The following is a 13,599-nucleotide window of genomic DNA, read 5'->3' as shown; positions in this document are numbered from 1 at the left end:
CGTCGTTCCTCAGTGGACAGAACGCGCGTCGGTGGTCTTGTTGCCTCTAGGTCCGCTTTATATGAGCGGTATGCTTCGCTTTCGGTTTTGGTTTCTGTTGGACCCGGCCTCATGGCGTGTTCCTACCCCTCCCGCATGGTGGGCCCAGGACGACATCAGCCCTCCTCCGGACCTCGGGCGGCCCCTTCGGCCCGACCCTGCACGCCCCACCACCACAGATCCGGCTACCATCCCGGATCCCCATCATCGGCCTGGCCCCAGCGGAGGCCCATCACGACCTAAGCACGAGGCCGTGCCCGACTCCATCTTGGGCCCACCACGTCACGACCACGTGGCCTCGGCCCCAGCCTCGGCCCCAGCGAAGCCCAGACATCGGGGCACCAAGATCCACCCAGGTGGTCGAGTGGCCACTCGACAGATCCCGGAGGAAGAGAAGTTTCGATGGCCCTCCAGCCGTCCCCGGACGCCTGGTATCGATCGCCCTCCGGCCTCCCTGGGCGCTGGCTCCGCCCCCCTGCTGGGTGTCTGGACACCATCATCCCAGCCCCTCTGGCCCCCAGGCGCGAGGGTCCGGACATCAAAGGACCTCCGTCCTATATCTGGGCCAGCCCCGGAGTAGGACGCCAGTTGTATCCTGGACTGGAAGCCCTGCTGACGCTGTCACGGCCGACACCAGACGAACTCCTCCTTCCTGTAACCCGAAGCCATCTGAGAGCCTGCTGGCGCTGCCGCGGCCTACCTTGCTGAACCATCTGAGAGCCTGCTGGCGCTGCCGCGGCCTACCGTGCTGAACCATCTGAGAGCCTGCTGGCGCTGCCGCGGCCTACCTTGCTGAACCATCTGAGAGCCTGCTGGCGCTGCCGCGGCCTACCTTGCTGAATCATCTGAGAGCCTGCTGGCGCTGCCGCGGCCTACCTTGCTGAACCATCTGAGAGCCTGCTGGCGCTGCCGCGGCCTACCTTGCTGAACCATCTGAGAGCCTGCTGGCGCTGCCGCGGTCTACCTTGCTGAACCATCTGAGAGCCTGCTGGCGCTGCCGCGGCCTACCTTGCTGAACCATCTGAGAGCCTGCTGGCGCTGCCGCGGCCTACCGTGCTGAACCACCTTGCAAGCCTGCTGGCGCTGCCGCGGCTCGAATCTCTCGGAACCCCCCAGCTCGAGGATTGAGAGCTGTGCGTAGGGTATCCCTTCCTCCGCCCAGAGTAAGACTGTCCCGCTACCTTACCCTCCTTGTCCGAGACTTTACGGATCCCGCGATCCAACTGTATATACTGCCAAGAACCCGCAACCGTTATTTCTTATAAAAGCTTGAGAACTTGACCTCCTGTGTGGTGTCCGTTTGTAGTGTGTGATTACTCTGCTGTACGATCCTAGGAGAGGGCCCTCATTCAGGAGGCCTCTCGGTAACGCTCGGCTACTTCTCGACGGAGGGGTGGACCTAGGGGTGGTCAGTCAGACATCTTCTGCCTCCCCCGGGTCGCCTTTCTAACGTTGGTGGCAAGCGCTGGGATCCGAGCCCACGCAGATCGTACAGAGAGTGATTCACTCGCTACCCAGAAAAACCCACTGCGACCATGAGCACAGAATTCCAGAAGGAGAAAATGGAAGACTACAGTCACAAGGAGCTGAAGCAATTCTGCAAAGATCTAGGCATCGCTACCACTGGCTTAAGCACCAAAGAAGATTTCAAATCGGCCCTGCAGGCCTGGGTGGACGCCGGTGAGGCGCCACCTCCGAGTGAAGATAACCCGGGCCCGAACGGAGGCCCGGAGGCTCAGCTGAACCCAGCGGGAGAGAGACCCGCAAACCCAAACACGGGCCTCTCCCACGAAGACGCCCGAGAACGAGAGAGGAACCGGCTCCACGAGTTGGAGCTTGCTCGACTCAGACAAGAAGGAGAGATCCAACTGGCAGAAAGGAAGCTAGCCCTCGAGCAGCTACGGCTAGAAGGAGACCTAGAAGAAAAGCGGAGACAAAGAGACCTCGAGGAGAAGAAACTCCTGTTCGAGCACGAGCGCGTCCTCAAAGAACTAGGATTTAAAGCCAAGGCAAACGAGACTGCCACCTCCGGGGGTAAGACCTCACCTCCCCCGGTGGACACGAAGGTGCACATACCCAAGGATGTCGTCAAAGAGTACTATAAGAACGACGACATCCAGCAGTGGTTCAAAGCTTACGAGGTCGCCATGGCCTCCCATCGAGTACCCCTCAAGGACTGGGGTGCCGGCCTGTGGGGGAAGTTTATCAACGGTGGGAGAGACGCCCTGCTGGAGCTCCCTGATACCGAGAGGACCTCGTACGAGCACATGAAGACCGCCCTCCTCACTCGCTACGGACTCACCCCCGAGATGTACCGGCAGCGATTCCGAGACTGCAAAAAAATCCCCGGTACCACGTGGGTGGAGTACGTGAACTATTACAGCCGAGCCTTCGAGGGGTGGATTCGAGGCTGCCAGGTCACCACCTACCAGCAGTTGGTCGACCTCATTCTATGGGAACACCTGTCCAATAACTGTTTCGTCGAACTCCGGCAGCACCTCCTCGACAGCAAACTGACTGAGCCACGAAAACTCGCTGTTGAGGCAGACCGATGGGCCAGCACCCGAGTTCCCCGGAACACGATGGGAGATTACGGCCGGGGATCCCCGGGGAACCACCGACCACGAGGTGGCGGAGTAGGCCAGAGCCGGGGTCGAGACGCCCCCCCGGGGTCATCTCCTACCTCCACGTCGCCATCCCTGGGCCGGAGAGGGGGCCCCCCAGCCAGGCCGGGGCCCCGCCTGAACGTTACGTGCCACAGATGCCAGCGATAGAGTCATTATGCGAATGACCCCCTCTGCCCGATGAACCAGCGACCCGGCACCACCGGGCCCCCAGCCCGCCAGATCGCGGCAGCTGCCCTAGGTGAAGCAAGAAGTGAGGAAGAGGACGGCGACCACGAGCAGGCCGAGTGGGAGCCCGCCGCCATGACCTTAGCCTGCCTGGGTACTCACGACATGATCCCCCGAGGGCCGATCCCCGGCAACACCCAGAAGTACCGCCAGTGGGTCACCATCAATGGTCGCCGGACCGAAGCCCTCCGTGACACTGGGGCCAGCGTGACAGCGGTCCGCTGCCATCTGGTGACCCGGAACAGATCCTTCCTAACGTCCTGTACCCAGTCCGATCCGCAGATAACTCCGAAACTTTGTGTCAGATGGCCCGCATCCCCTTCGAGTGGGGGGAGTGTCGGGCGTGCTGAAAGTGACTGTCCGCGACGATGCCCCTGTGGACTGCCTCCTTGGAAACGACCTGGAAAGTTCCCCATGGGCTGGCGTCGAACGAAGAGAGCACCTGGGGATGCTAGGCCTTCCCGAGTGGGTATGTGCGACCACCCGCTCCATGTCCGCCCGCGCCTCCGCCCCAGCGGGGGAAGCTCCAACAGAGGAGCCAGAATGGCCCGCACCTCCGCCACCCGTCGTCCCCGAGGACGCCGACACCGAGCCCGGCCCCCAAGGGCCCGACCAAGAAGATCTCATCGAGCTCAACCACCTCCCAGAACTCGCTCAATGGCGCCAAGAAGGTGGCCCCACCCGCGAACAGTTCCGGCAGGAACAGAAAACCTGCCCCTCCCTCGAGGGGATGCGACAGCAAGCCGCTACGCAAGCCGCTGGCTGCTGGAGACCCCGCGGGGTCCCACTGGGTCTACTGGGACAACAACCTCCTTTACAGTGAGCAGAAGATTGCCGAGCTAGGGGCCGGCCGGGTGCTGGTTGTACCCCTCCGGTTCAGAGACTTCCTCCTGAACTTAGCACATGATGTGCCCCTCGCCGGGCACCTGGGGCAGGACAAAACTTACAGCCGCCTGGTGACCCATTTCTACTGGCCCAAGATGCGCACTGATGTCCAGAACCACTGCAGGACCTGCCCGACCTGTCAAGCCAGCGGGAAGAGCGGGGGGAAAGTCAAAGCCCCGCTCCAGCCGTTTCCTGTGGTAACCACCCCCTTCGAGCGAGTGGGAATAGACATCATAGGGCCCCTGGACCCTCGCACCTCGCAGGGGCACCGCTTCATCCTCGTCCTGGTGGACCATGCCACCCGCTATCCTGAGGCCATCCCTCTCCGAGCCATCACGGCCCCCGTGGTGGGCCGAGCCCTCATGAGCATCTTCTCCCGAGTCGGCTTCCCCCGAGAAGTCGTGAGTGATCGGGGGTCCAACTTCATCTCGAAGCATATGCGGTCCCTATGGCAACAGTGCGGGTCGCATATAAGTTCACCACCCCGTATCATCCCCAGGGAAATGGACTAGTGGAACGCTTTAACAGGACACTGAAGGGAATGATCAAGGGCCTAGAAGAGCCCCTCCGGCGCAAATGGGATGTCCTGCTGCCCTGCCTCCTGTTTGCCTACCGAGAGGTACCCCAGAAATCCCTGGGGTTCAGCCCGTTCGAACTCTTGTACGGACACCCGGTTCGAGGCCCCCTTAGCCTGGTCAAGGAAGGCTGGGAGACAGCAGTTCGAGATGCCCCACCGGATGTCTACCGGTACCTCCTGACACTCCGCAGTCAGACTCGGAAGTTCAGGGAACTTGCCGAGGCCAACCTGGAGGCCAGTCAGGAGGAAATGAAACGCTGGTATGACCAGAACGCCTCGTCCATCGAGTTCGAGCCGGGCCAGCAAGTCTGGGTCATGTCCCCGGTTGAACCGTGTGCCCTCCAAGACAAGTGGACGGGGCCCTTCAAGGTGGTGGAGCGCAAGAGCCCCGTCACCTACCTGGTAGACATGGAGTCCCCCAGGAACCCCCTCCGGGTTCTACACGCCAACCGGCTCAAGCCGCACTTTGCACGCACCGAACTGAGCCTGCTGCTGGCGACCGATGACGGAACTGAAGACGACTCCGAGCCACTACCAGATCTCCTCAGCACCACCGAGAAAGACGGCTCCTTCGAAGGGGTCCGGCTCTCCTCTACCCTGACCCCAGAGCAGCAACAAGACTGCGGGAAGCTGCTGGGGCAGTTTGCGGATCTGTTTTCCCTCACGCCCGGGGTCACCCTGTGGTGCGTCCACGATGTGGACACCGGAGACAGCCCCCCTGTGAAACAACGAGCTTTTCGAGTGCCCGACCGGGTTCGGGCCTGCATCCAATCCGAGGTGGCCAAGATGTTGGCCCTGGGGGTAGTCGAACCCTCCAACAGTCCCTGGGCCAGTCCCGTTGTCCTGGTCCCGAAAGCCGCTTCCCCCGGAACAGCGCCCGAGCTCCGGTTCTGTGTTGACTACCGGGGACTGAATGCAGTCACCAGGACCGACGCACATCCCATCCCCAGGGCGGATGAACTAATCGATCGCCTAGGGGCCGCCAGATACGTCAGCACCTTCGATCTCACGGCGGGGTATTGGCAGATCGGCCTTACCCCTGGCGCACAAGAGCGATCGGCCTTCTCGACGCCCGATGGCCACTATCACTTCAAAGTGATGCCCTTCGACATGAAAAATGCGCCGGCCACCTTCCAGAGGCTAGTGAATCAGGTGCTGACCGGACTAGAAGAATACAGCGCCGCCTATCTAGATGACATTGCGGTGTACAGCCTCCACTGGGATGAGCACCTGTCCCACCTCTGGGAAGTCCTGACGGCCCTCCGGCGGGCCGGACTAACCATCAAAGCCAGCAAATGCCAGATCGGCCAAGGGTCCGTGACCTATCTAGGACACCAAGTAGGGAGCGGTCAAGTAGCTCCCCTCCAACCAAAGGTGGACGCCATCCAGGCCTGGGAGCCCCCGGTCACCCAGACCGCCGTCCGAGCCTTCCTGGGTCTCACCGGATACTATCGGCGATTTATAAAAGACTACGGGAGCATCGTGGGGCCCCTCACCGAACTGACCTCAAAGAAATTACCCCAGAAGGTGCACTGGACCCCTGCGTGCCAGACAGCCTTTGAGACTTTAAAGACTGCCATGTGCACCGCCCCTGTGCTCCAGGCCCCCGACTACAGCAGAGAGTTTGTAGTCCAAACGGACGCCTCGGAGCACGGCATCGGGGCGGTCCTGTCCCAAGTTAACCCCGAAGGAATCGACCGGCCTGTGGCCTTCATCAGCCGACGCCTCCTGGCAAGAGAACAGCGGTGGAGCACCATCGAGAGGGAAGCCTTTGCCGTGGTGTGGGCACTCAAGTAGCTCCGGCCCTACCTCTTCGGCACCCACTTCCGAGTCCAGACCGACCACCAGCCCCTGCGTTGGTTGATGCAGATGCGGGGAGAAAACCCAAAACTGCTGCGCTGGTCCATTTCTCTGCAGGGGATGGATTTCACTGTGGAGCATCGCCCCGGCAACGACCACGCCAATGCCGACGGCCTGTCCAGATTCTTCCGCCTCGGCGAGGAGAATCCCCAAGAAAATGGGTGACTCTCCCCTGCCTTCAGCTGGGGGGGACGCGTGTTGGACCCGGCCTCATGGCGTGGTCCTACCCCTCCCGCATGGTGGGCCCAGGACGACATCAGCCCTCCTCCGGACCTCGGGCGGCCCCTTCGGCCCGACCCTGCACACCTCACCACCACAGATCCGGCTACCATCCCGGATCCCCATCATCGGCCTGGCCCCAGCGGAGGCCCATCACGACCTAAGCACGAGGCCGTGCCCGACTCCATCTTGGGCCCACCACGTCACGACCACGTGGCCTCGGCCCCAGCCTCGGCCCCAGCGAAGCCCAGACATCGGGGCACCAAGATCCACCCAGGTGGTCGAGTGGCCACTCGACAGATCCCGGAGGAAGAGAAGTTTCGATGGCCCTCCAGCCGTCCCCGGACGCCTGGTATCGATCGCCCTCCGGCCTCCCTGGGCGCTGGCTCCGCCCCCCTGCTGGGTGTCTGGACACCATCATCCCAGCCCCTCTGGCCCCCAGGCGTGAGGGTCCGGACATCAAAGGACCTCCGTCCTATATCTGGGCCAGCCCCGGAGTAGGACGCCAGTTGTATCCTGGACTGGAAGCCCTGCTGACGCTGTCACGGCCGACACCAGACGAACTCCTCCTTCCTGTAACCCGAAGCCATCTGAGAGCCTGCTGGTGCTGCCGCGGCCTACCTTGCTGAACCATCTGAGAGCCTGCTGGCGCTGCCGCGGCCTACCGTGCTGAACCATCTGAGAGCCTGCTGGCGCTGCCGCGGCCTACCTTGCTGAACCATCTGAGAGCCTGCTGGCGCTGCCGCGGCCTACCTTGCTGAACCATCTGAGAGCCTGCTGGCGCTGCCGCGGCCTACCTTGCTGAACCATCTGAGAGCCTGCTGGCGCTGCCACAGCCTACCTTGCTGAACCATCTGAGAGCCTGCTGGCGCTGCCGCGGCCTACCTTGCTGAACCATCTGAGAGCCTGCTGGCGCTGCCGCGGCCTACCGTGCTGAACCACCTTGCAAGCCTGCTGGCGCTGCCGCGGCTCGAATCTCTCGGAACCCCCCAGCTCGAGGATTGAGAGCTGTGCGTAGGGTATCCCTTCCTCCGCCCAGAGTAAGACTGTCCCGCTACCTTACCCTCCTTGTCCGAGACTTTACGGATCCCGCGATCCAACTGTATATACTGCCAAGAACCCGCAACCGTTATTTCTTATAAAAGCTTGAGAACTTGACCTCCTGTGTGGTGTCCGTTTGTAGTGTGTGATTACTCGGCTGTACGATCCTAGGAGAGGGCCCTCATTCAGGAGGCCTCTCGGTAACGCTCGGCTACTTCTCGACGGAGGGGTGGACCTAGGGGTGGTCAGTCAGACATCTTCTGCCTCCCCCGGTTCGCCTTTCTAACAGTTTCCCTGTGACTGAAGTAACGTTTCAGCCCCTCCCACCCCGGTAGAACAGGCTTTCCTTTAACATTCAGTGCACCATGCGCGCTTTCACTTTCCAGGCAGCTCGGGACAATGCGGCCGCTTCTTTACAAGGAAATAGGTCTCATATTTACAAAAGTTGGAGCTATTAGCATTGTAAATGATAATGCTTTTTATTTATGTGTTAATTAGCAAAACAGGTAAATAAAAGGCATTGTCATTTACAATGTCAATAGCTTAAACTCTCACAAATGCGAGACCTACTGCATTGCAAATGCTTGGTTTGTTTGCAGTGGAGTAATCAGTTCGAAAACGAGAGTTTGAGCAATTGGCGTTGTAAATGTAAATATTTATGTGTTATAGAGTAGAGTGGGTGTATGTGGTGTGTAGTAGAATTATGTGGCTATCATCCTGATAATGTGAGCATCTAACCCCTTCCGTGCGTCGGACGGCTGTGAGCCATCCGACGTCATTGTGGGCGTGGGAGTCGAATGGCTCCCAGAAGTCCTAGCACCCACCCACGGGGAAGCACTGGTGCCACCCGTGGGCTGCCCATCTACGTGCCCCCACCGGGGAAAGCAGAAAAAGCCCTTCCCCTGCCTCCCCCACCCCCCTCCCATGTCATCAATGACATCAGCGCGCTGGAAGCCATTTGCTTCCCGCATGTCGTACGGAGAAGAGGTGAGTTTCTCCTGGGGGGGGGTGGGGGAGGCGGCCATTTAAACAAAAGAGGCATCGGGGGAAAGGAAAGGGTTTTCCTTTGCCCTGATGCCTCGTTTGTGCTTTCCTGCTGCACGATTGTGCGATCGTGTAGCAGGGATGCCCACTAGACACAAGGTAGATTTCACCATTTTTTTTAAACTGGCGCACTGGACCACCAGGGAATAACGTGTGGGGAGTGGCTTATTTCTGCGGATGTAATTTGCTCTTAGGAAGGTTCAATGGGAGAAAAGCCCAAGCGTGCCCCTGAACACGGGATTTCAATTCACATATTTTGTATTCTGAGCTCGACAGGAACACATTGCCTAGCTCCAAGACACACAGTAAAACCTCCGGGTACTTACATCTCTGCACAAGGTCGTTTCTAGGAATTTTCTTCAATACTTGTCGTGTGATCTCAGTGGCTGTTTGATCCCTGTAATATTGAATCATTGTCTTCGCCGTATCCATGCGGTCGGCATTTTCAAGCCGTGATCTTGGGATCTTTACCTGTCCAGGTTCCACTGCGGAGTCTTGGAGCCAAGTTTTGAAGAGCTTGAACTCTTGGCCAGCCAGTTCTTCTAAACAACCATAGATCACCTCACTGGCTGTGTCTGGGCTGCTTCCCTGAGCCATTATAAAGCATGAACCTCAGTGCCTGCAATGAAAATGCATCTTTCAGTTGAATTTAGCTGAGATCTGTCACAGTTAGTTTATGATATGGAGGTCTGGTTGAGTTAACAACATTATGAGCCCCTGTATAGGGCGCTGGTGCCCTGAAATCTAATATCATTAGATATAAAGACAGAGCCCAGCCATATTCAGAGTCCTACATTTATTGATCGAGCCATGACACAGTGATAACCAGTGGCGGCTCCTCAGCTAAGGCGGAGGAGCATCGCCTCACTGCTCATTGAGCAGTGGAAAATAAAATGATAATAACAAGAAGTTGGTATCATTTTATTTTCCTTTGCGACTACTGGCGGGGCAGGGCTGGCTCGCTGAAGAGGAAGCATGAGTGGTTTGCACTCCCTCCCTAAGTGTGCATGATGCTTTGACCGGCCCTCAAGGGCCGGCCAGACAGTCGTAGTTGGCATGTTCTCCATTGGGCTGTGTTGCACAGCACTGTAGTGAACATGCCCAGCTCCCCGGCACACCCTGAGCAGTCAAACAGTCCTCTCAGACCAATCACGACCCTGCTCCTGCAGCATCGTGATTGGCTGCCAGAGCCCGGATGCCTGGGTGCTTCCGGTGCAGGCTGCAGGCATCAGCCGGGAAGAAGACAAGAAGACGGAGGAGAGGCGTGCGGTGGAGGCAGCAGCAAAGCAGGCAAGTTGATTTAGATATTTTTTCCAGCCCTCCTCCCACCCCAGCACCTCCGTTCAGATGCAGCCGCCACAGCTGATAACCCTACATAGAGTGACAGAGCCCTCCCTATTTGGAGCCTTACATTTATCAACGGGGCCCTGACCGACTTATATACTTGATATACTAACAGAACCTGCCATATTCAGAGCTTTTCGTGGTGCCACAAAGCACTGGCATGTTCACAGACTTACATCTATTGCTGGAGGCCTGACACAATCAGGGGCATATTTACAAGCCCCTTTCGGCACGGGAACATCACATATTTGGACATTGTGGTGGTGATACGGGCTTTGCCTTATTACATTACACTGTGGCGTTAAGCCACTTAATGTGGCTTAATACCACCTTGTGAATGAGGCACCCTCTCACGCTGTATTTAGCATAAAAGGGGAGGGCAATGGGTGTTGCTGTGCGCGTTCCACCACAACACCGCAACACCCATTAATTCTGACGCTGCTTAAATATGCGGCATTAAGCAGCACACATAGAAGTTACAAAACACTATTTAAAGATTGGAGACCTTCCTGCACATAAACAATCTTTCCCTGCAACGCAGACACCCTTGCAATGTGGTGCACGGGTGCCTGCATTGGCGCTAGGCCGCTACATTTAGTGCCAGAGCAAGGGGAAACGTTCAGAGCCTTGAGCAGAGCGAAAGAACCCTCCCACATTGACAGCCTTGAGTAGAGTGATAGAGCCCTGCCAGGTACAGAGCTTTGAGTAGAGTGATAGAGCCATGCCATGTTCAGAGCTTTGGGTAGAGTGATAGAACCCTGCCATGTTCAGAGCTTTGAGTAGAGTGATAGAGCTATGCCACGTTCAGAGCTTTGAGTAGAGCGATAGAGCCCTGCCATGTACAGAGCCTTGAGTAGAGTGACAGAGCCCTGCCATGTACAGAGCCTTGAGTAGAGCGATAGAGCCCTGCCATGTACAGAGCTTTGAGTATAGTGATAGAGCCCTGCCATGTTCAGAGCTTTGAGTAGAGTGATAGAGCCCTGCCATGTTCAGAGCTTTGAGTAGAGTGATAGAGCCCTGCCATGTACAGAGCTTTGAGTATAGTGATAGAGCCCTGCCACGTTCAGAGCTTTGAGTAGAGTGATAGGGCCCTGCCATGTTCAGAGCCTTGAGTAGAGTGATAGAGCCCTGCCATGTTGAGAGCTTTGAGTAGAGTGATAGAGCCCTGACATGTACAGAGCTTTGAGTAGAGTGATAGAGCTATGCCACGTTCAGAGCTTTGAGTAGAGTGATAGAGCCCTGCCATGTTCAGAGCTTTGAGTAGAGTGATAGAGCCCTGCCATGTTCAGAGCTTTGAGAAGAGTGATAGAGCCCTGCCATGTTCAGAGCTTTGAGTAGAGTGATAGAGCCCTGCCATGTTCAGAGCTTTGAGTAGAGTGATAGAGCCCTGCCATGTACAGAGCTTTGAGTATAGTGATAGAGCCCTGCCACGTTCAGAGCTTTGAGTAGAGTGATAGGGCCCTGCCATGTTCAGAGCCTTGAGTAGAGTGATAGAGCCCTGCCATGTTGAGAGCTTTGAGTAGAGTGATAGAGCCCTGACATGTACAGAGCTTTGAGTAGAGCGATAGAGCCCTGTCATGTTCAGAGTTTTGAGTAGAGTGATAGAGCCCTGTAATGTTCAGAGCTTTGAGTAGAGTGATAGAGCCCTGCCATGTTCAGAGCTTTGAGTAGAGTGATAGAGCCCTGCCATATTCAGAGCTTTGAGGAGAGCGATAGAGCCCTGTAATGTTCAGAGCTTTGAGTAGAGTGATAGAGCCCTGCCATGTTCAGAGCCTTGAGTAGAGTGATAGAGCCCTGCCATATTCAGAGCGTTGAGTAGAGTGATAGAGCCCTGCCATATTCAGAGCTTTGAGTAGAGTGATAGAGCTCTGCCATGTCCAGAGCTTTGAGTAGAGTGATAGCGCACTGCCATCATCAGAGCCTTGAGTAGAGTGATAGAGCCCTGCTATGTTCAGAGCTTTGAGTAGAGCGATAGAGCCCTGCCATGTTCCGAGCCTTCAGTAGAGTGACAGAGCCTTGCCATGTTCAGAGCCTTGAGTAGCGTAATAGCGCCCTGCCATGTTCAGAGCCTTGAGTAGAGTGATAGAGCCCTGCCATGTCCAGAGCTTTGAGTAGAGTGACAGCGCCCTGCCATGTACAGAGCTTTGAGTAGAGTGATAGAGCCCTGCCATGTTCAGAGCTTTGAGTAGAGTGATAGAGGCCTGCCATGTTCAGAGCTTTGAGTAGATTGATAGAGCCCTGCCATGTTCAGAGCTTTGAGTAGAGTGATAGAGCCCTGTCATGTACAGAGCCTGGAGTAGAGTGATAGAGCCCTGCCATGTTCAGAGCCTTGAATAGAGCGATAGAGCCCTGCCATATTCAGAGCTTGAGTAGAGCGATAGAGCCCTGCCATGTTCAGAGCTTTGAGTAGAGTGATAGACCCCTGTCATGTTCAGAGCTTTGCATAGAGTGATAGAGCCCTGCCATGTTCAGAGCTTTGAGTAGAGAGATAGAGCTCTGCCATGTCCAGAGCTTTGAGTAGAGTGATAGAGTCCTGCCATGTTCAGAGCTTTGAGTAGAGTGATAGAGCCTTGCCATATTCAGAGCTTTGAGTAGAGTGATAGAGTCCTGCCATGTTCAGAGCTTTGAGTAGAGTGATAGAGCCCTGCCATGTTCAGAGCCTTGAGTAGAGTGATAGAGCCCTGCCATGTTCAGAGCTTTGAGTAGAGTGATAGAGCCCTGCCATGTTCAGAGCTTTGAGTAGAGTGATAGAGCCCTGCCATGTTCAGAGCTTTGAGTAGAGTGATAGAGCCCTGCCATGTTTAGAGCTTTGAGTAGAGTGATAGAGCCCTGCCATATTCAGAGCTTTGAGTCGAGTGATAGAGCTGTGCCATGTTTAGAGCTTTGAGTAGAGTGATAGAGCCCTGCCATGTTCAATGCTTTGAATAGCATGATAGAGCCCTGCCGTATTCAGAGCTTTGAGTAGAGTGATAGAGCCCCGCCATGTTCAGTGCTTTGAGTAGAGTGATAGAGCCCTGCCATGTTCAGTGCTTTGAGTAGAGTGATAGAGCCCTTCCATGTTCAGTGCTTTGAGTAGAGTGATAGAGCCCTGCCATGTTCAGAGCTTTGAGTCGAGTGATAGAGCCCTGCCATATTCAGAGCATTGAGTAGAGTGATAGAGCCCTGCCATGTTCAGAGCTTTGAGAAGAGTGATAGAGCCCTGCCATATTCAGAGCGTTGAGTAGAGTGATAGAGCTCTGCCATGTCCAGAGCTTTGAGTAGAGTGAAAGCGCCCTGCCATGTTCAGAGCCTTGAGTAGAGTGATAGAGCCCTGCCATATTCAGAGCTTTGACTAGAGTGATAGAGCCCTGCCATATTCAGAGCTTTGAGTAGAGTGATAGAGCCCTGCCATGTTCAGAGCTTTGAGTAGAGTGATAGAGCCCTGCCATATTCAGAGCTTTGAGTAGAGTGATAGAGCCCTGCCATATTCAGAGCTTTGAGTAGAGTAATAGAGCCCTGCCATATTCAGAGCTTTGAGTAGAGTGATAGAGCCCTGCCATGTTCAGATCTTTGTATAGTGTGAAAGAGCCCTGCCATGTACAGAGCTTTGAGTAGAATGATAGAGCCCGGCCATATTCAGAGCTTTGAGTAGAGTAATAGAGCCCTGCCATATTCAGAGCTTTGAGTAGAGTGATAGAGCCCTGCCATGTACAGAGCTTTGAGTAGAGAGATAAAGCCCTGCCATGTTCAGAGCTTTGA

The sequence above is a fragment of the Lissotriton helveticus genome, chromosome 8 (assembly GCF_964261635.1).
Source record: "Lissotriton helveticus chromosome 8, aLisHel1.1, whole genome shotgun sequence".
Taxonomy (NCBI): Eukaryota; Metazoa; Chordata; class Amphibia; order Caudata; family Salamandridae; genus Lissotriton; species Lissotriton helveticus.
The sequence above is the reverse complement of the archived record's forward strand: the minus strand, read 5'-3'. Positions refer to the sequence as shown.